The sequence below is a fragment of the Dermacentor silvarum genome, chromosome 2, assembly GCF_013339745.2.
Source record: "Dermacentor silvarum isolate Dsil-2018 chromosome 2, BIME_Dsil_1.4, whole genome shotgun sequence".
Taxonomy (NCBI): Eukaryota; Metazoa; Arthropoda; class Arachnida; order Ixodida; family Ixodidae; genus Dermacentor; species Dermacentor silvarum.
Genome location: NC_051155.1, coordinates 184,463,247 through 184,469,392, shown reverse-complemented (window position 1 = coordinate 184,469,392; position 6,146 = coordinate 184,463,247).

Genomic DNA, 6,146 nt, shown 5'->3' with positions numbered 1-6,146 from the left:
TTCTGCCTCGATATGTTAACACCGGGAACTAATACGTGTGTGCATATAAATAGGAAATCGTATGGAATGATAGATCGCATGCCTAAACGTCCCAGCATGGATAAATTCATTCTGCATAATGTAAACAATAAGGTGAAGGTATATATATATATATATATATATATATATATATATATATATAATGTTAATGATTTCCTGAAGCATATCTCCCCCCCCCCCTTTTTTTTTGCTTATCGACCTTCACCAACGACATAAAGAAAGGAGGTCGTTTTTTTTTTTTTTTTTTTTTGAGAGCAATAAATCCGTGAATAATGTACTAAACTTGTTGCGGTTGATGGTTTCTTTTAAGATTCGGATTGCAATTGATTCAGTTTGTTGTGAACGCGAACTCAATCCTACATAGACCGTATCGCATTGTCTCGCACAAGTCTTTCGTTTAAAATGAGTATCTGTGAAACGTCTGTCAACGCTACAGAAAGCGAGCTTCGTAGTCTGAGGACAATGCATGGTTATTAATCACAAAGAGACATTAACCTTTTTCTCCGTGAAATAGAGAATTCCATTCTCATTCTCCTCAGACTAAAAAAATCGTTTTTCATCGCATCTTTTATGTCACGTCGCCAGAGTAGTTGTTCGCACACTGGACACGTGCATGCACATGGGCACGCTTCGTCCCAAACGATTTTCTGGTTGCCTATGTGTAATTTTATTGTATTTACGCTAGGACGAGTGATATTCACGAATTAGTGTTGTCGCATTTTGGTTATAACGTGTGTACACACCTTTTTTGCTAAGCTTTTTGCTAAGTGCTTCGAGCGGCCAGTCGCGCGGCAAGTTTGCCTGTATTCGCGGGCATCTTTCACGCTCGGAAAAACACTTTTATGCAGCACGTATTGAGCAACAGAAACCTGTATCGAGAGTTTCTCAGGTTGCTCTACCATTTTCTCATTGACACTCTTAACCTAATTATAATGTTTGAGAAGTTGATTAATCAAGAATAATGATCTAATTAGGCAGGATGCAAAAAATAATCTGAGTATCTCCAAGCGACGACAAGCAACATTGCCTTGGTTCGGAACAGCTACGTGGCATTTTCATATATATATATTTTTAAGTTTGACCCATGGAAGTTACATGAAACATCCTGTCAACTGGCGAAACACGTGACCGTGCCGAAATGACTTCGAAGTATAAAGTCAGGCATTCGCATGCAATAGATTCTGATTCCGCAATAATGGAAATTTATAAATTGAGGAATAGGCGACTCATAAAAACTATATATTGAGTATATATAAGATGCGTACCCGAACGTAAGGAAAATGCTTCACTCTGCGCATCGTCTCCTGCGGTGAGTCTGTATATATATGCACTCGTCGATAAACGCCGTGTGCGAACCTGCGAAAGGTCTCGCTCTAGCTTCACAAATGCTTACTTGAACCAGCGAGAAGAAGCACGCATCATTCGTGCAAGACGGTCGACCCATTCACCCGCCAAGTGCGTTAACATCCTTCAAAGCCGTTTCTTCCCGTCTGGTTAACCTTCCTGCCTTTCCTCTTTCTTCTGTCTCTCTCTCTCTCTCTCTTCAAAGGCGTTCAAACTGCGCTGCACTCGTAAATCATGGGCGGCGCATGCATATGCATATAACATTCCACAGGAGAGAGCAACGTACGCGTATACCGGTGACTTGTGACAGCTGCTCCCAAATTATTCTTACAAGCACAGCTGAGAGTGCTTCGCATATATGCGAAAGGCCAATGTACTCCACAACGCTAAAAAGCCGTAAGTCGACATTTAGGGGTGTTGCAAAAATGAGTCGTTTCGCGCGAAAATGAAAGAGCCAAAGGTTAGTGGATGTAAAGGAACTTGGGGTGGTACAGTGAGATTTAAAAACCAAAGGGAACTATATATATATATATATATATATATATATATATATATATATATATATATATATATCCAGGCAGTTTTATCCGGCATTGCTTGAGGAAGGCTTTACGAGGAACACTTGCATTTAAAGCAGGAATGAGGATATTTTTTCGCAGCGCACTCGGGGACGCAGCATATATCTTGAAACTAGTGCTATCGGGAATCCTATAGCCCCTTTTGCAATGCGCAGTTGGGATCCGGAAGACGCTAACCAGTGCACTATACATGTCCTGTGCTCAGCATTCACGCCTGCAGCAATTTGTGCGGCTTATTGTGCGCTACGCTGACACTGATACTGGTGGCGTCTGCGCATGAGTTGTTTCGGAGGGCACAGCATGCAGGCATTACTGTATAGCGACGCATAAAGATGGAGGTGTCGGCTTCGAGATCATGCTGCTGTCTCACTAAATGAGTTAGTTCAGCGCCAGAAGGATCGAGTTTGTTTGTGCCTGTTGCCAGTCAAAACGACGAACAGTGTGTTGTTAAGTGTACATAATGCTAGTATACATTATGCTCTGAGCGGAGTCACTCGCTCTGATTGCAGTTGCACCTTATTCAGAAACGAAGACCGATTGGCTCGCGCATATACGAGATCTATCTGCCTGTGTATACTCGCGTGGCTGGTGAAGCTGCACGCAGATGTTAATTGCGTATAGTAAAAAGACCAATAAATCTCATTTAGCTCACAGCGCTGATTACAAATCTTTCACTTAACCCTATATGATGGACCAATTCTGGTTCACTCAAGAAAAAATTTGTCTCTGACCATAAACAGAAAAAAAAAAAAAAGCGAAGCTTGTGGCAAGACGACACTGTCGCAGGCGTTCCGCTTCGTTTGCCCTAAACTCAGGGTCGGCGGCTCTTCGCAGACGTTTGGCCTCAACATTGCGCTCCCGCAACTCGAGGTCCGCGGCTCTTCGCTGACGTTTCGCTGGGCTTCGGAAGCCCTCACGCTAGAATCGGACGACAAGCTTCCCTTAGCACCATTTTCTCGACAGGGGAAGGACTTGTGATTTGGTCTCTTTGGGTCCCACGAGTGACAAGGGTAGTTCAAGGGCGCGTTACAGGTCCCCGAGCCCACAGGCACATGTGTCATTGAGCTTGACCCTTTCTGCACTATCGCCAGGATCGGACCACTTTTCAGCGTGACACCACCACCGAAACTTGTGAGCCTATAAAGCTTAGCTTAAAGAGACATTAAAAAAAATAAAAATAGTCTGTTTATTCCATTGAAATAGCTTTGCTGTAGTACAAATAGAAAATTTCATTTTTTTTGTTTATGTTGTACAGTGTATCATCCCCGCAACCCTGTCGTCAGCACACTCCGTTTCGAACAGCGTATTACACCCCACTGGCCAGTCAAGCAAGGCCCGGTGGTATAGTTGCCTTTCTGTCCGCACCCGTCCCATCCGTTCCTTCATTAGCGAGTTTAGATAGGGGGGGGGGGGGGGGGGGTCACGTTACTGCGCATGCGCAGAGGGGTCTGCGCATGCGTAGTACCGTGACCCGATGTGCTAGGAGGCCCCAACGCGTAGTGAAGGACCCAACGCGCAGCAACCGCGCAGTGGTTGCCTCCGCTCGCATATTGTCCCTTCTTATAGCGCCTGAGACTTGACGTGGGTCGCACCCAGATGTGCCATATACAGTGCTTGCTTGATTGCTTTCCGTTTCTGAATGCCTCTGAAAGTATACGCACCGGATGCATCCACGTGACCCTGAGACCACGTACGCTTTGGCCACGCGGGTACGCGTACTTTACAAGGGAAAGCGGTGTGTAACAATCCTTTATTCCTTTTTTTTCTAAATCACGTTAGCAGTGTCGCTAACAGGCAAAGAAATTTAGGATTCGCTTTGTACATTACGCAGATTCTGTACACGGATGCCGCAGCGCGGCGAATCAATCACTGCGGTAAGCAGCTCCAATGTCACGCGCCTACTATGACCTATACTAACACCTGTCATACGACCGAAAGAACGTTTACGGGAGCAATGCTAACGACTCCTCTACGCTTGAACGCCACTTATGCACTTCTCAGTAACTGTTGTCATTTTGTGCCTTTGGAAGTCGGCAGTGCGAGAACATGACGAGGCACAGCGTTCCTTGCTTCGTCTGTACACTTCTGGGTATTATACTTTTCAGGTTTAATTGGAATCACGAAAATAGGCATTTCATATTTTCTAATGTTTATCTTTATTGTAACCTGTCAAGGTTGTTTTGTGAACTAGGAGAGTGAGGATATAACGGTTCTTTCTTTTTTTTTTTTTTTTCGCTGCGCGATGCCATGCCGTAATTCTACTTCAGAAACGTCCGTCATATATATGCTTTCTTTTTGCTGTAATACGAACACGTCCTGCTTCGCACCTTCCATTTCTTCTTTTTACTACGTGCCGCGCGATACTCTATTCTCCGCTATTTTCCCCTCTCATTTTATTTCTCGTTTGTTTTGTTTATTTCATACGCACATTCCAGGGCCGGTATTTTGTAGCGATGCCTTTCTGATGCTAATGCCTTTTCGTGCTTTTCGTGCTTTTCGTGCTTTTCGTGCTTTTCGCGCTTGGTCAGTGGTCAGAGCGACGGTTATCAACGGGATCAGCCAGCCGTGAGCGGTGGATGATAAGACTAGTATAGAATAAGTCATAAGGCATCGCTACAAAATACCAGCCCAGACGTGCACAGGTTGCAGAAAAAAAAAGTAACCGATTACAATTACGATTACCTCTTTGAACGATGTAATTGACTACAGTTATCAATTACTGCCCCACGAAAGTAACTGAACAATTTGTAAAAAAAGTAATCGCGATTACCTTAACATTACCTTACTCCCTACCTTTATGAAGACTGCGTAAGTACAGTAAACATAATTAGCTTTCCTGGCTCTTTCAATGCGTTCGCTGCAGCCCTTCACACGTTGTTTATCTACACTAAGAATTGCTTTTCAAAATTTTCTTCGGTAGGCTTCCCTAATTTTCTTGTGAAGACATCTGGCAGTGACACTGAAAACTCGCTCAACGTGCGCGCTGGAAAGAAGGGCCGCGTTGTAAGGTACAAACACCTTGCGCACGGGATTGTAGTTACTGAATACCGCGATGCTTGGGCCTCGGTCTTCACGACGCGCACCGCTTCGTGAAGCTAGAGGAAGGTAACTCCCGATAAGAACAGTGCAAAACTGAAAAAAAATCGTCCATGTAGGTAATTCCCTCGCATAACCGGCCCTCGCTATAGAACCATAGAAGAGCGCCGTTTCAATTTGTCGGCCAGCATCTGTTGGTCTTCCTCCCGATGTCCTTCTCTGCTTAGCCATTTCGACTTGAACGACTAATTGTAACGGATGCCAGCAAACGTTCACGTTCCTTGAAAAGGTGGCCAACTCTACAAGGTAATTTAATGTAAAGCTTGATATTACCCAGCCATCAACTACTCTCCTAGTTCACAAAGCAACCTTGACAGGTTACAATAAAGATAAACATTGGAAAATATGAAATGCCTATTTTCGTGATTGCAATTAAACCTGAAAAGTATAATACCCAGAAGTGTACAGACGAAGGAAGGAACGCTGTGCCTCGTCATCTTGTCGCATTGCCGACTTGCAAAGGCACAAAATGGCAACAGTTACGGAGAAGTGCATAAGCGGGGTTCAAGCGTATAGAGCACTCTTTGCCATTGTTCCCGTAAACGTTCTTTCGGATTGTTCGAATTACGGACGAAGAAGCATGGGAGACCGCGCTTCATAGCGAGGACCCGGCGGCACATGTAGGCCAACATTGTCCGTCTGGCAGCCGAAGAGGCAAGCCGCTTCGTCTACTAACTCCTGCCCCTTGAGATGACATCGGGCTCCCTGGATGCCCACGAGCGGTACCGGAGCTCCGGTGTCACCCCTTACGAACAATAAAAGTTTTCTCACTCACTAAATCACTAAAATTGGTGTGAGTCCCTTATATGTATCAGAAATATAGACACAAATGCGTCTAGTACAAAGGCATCTGTCTGTATCCAGCGAAGTCATATAGATTGCACCTAACGAGGAATTGGAACTATACCGAAATTCGGGCTTTTTCGGGTTAAATTTACATATTTACTAAGGAATACATTACATTCGGTTACATTACAGGGATCTGTTTCAAGCTGATAATCGGGGGGACATCAGGGTTTTCTAGCAAATGCTCCAAAGTTCGGCGTTTGTTTGAAAAGTTTGGAAATGAATAAGTAATAATGATAGTAA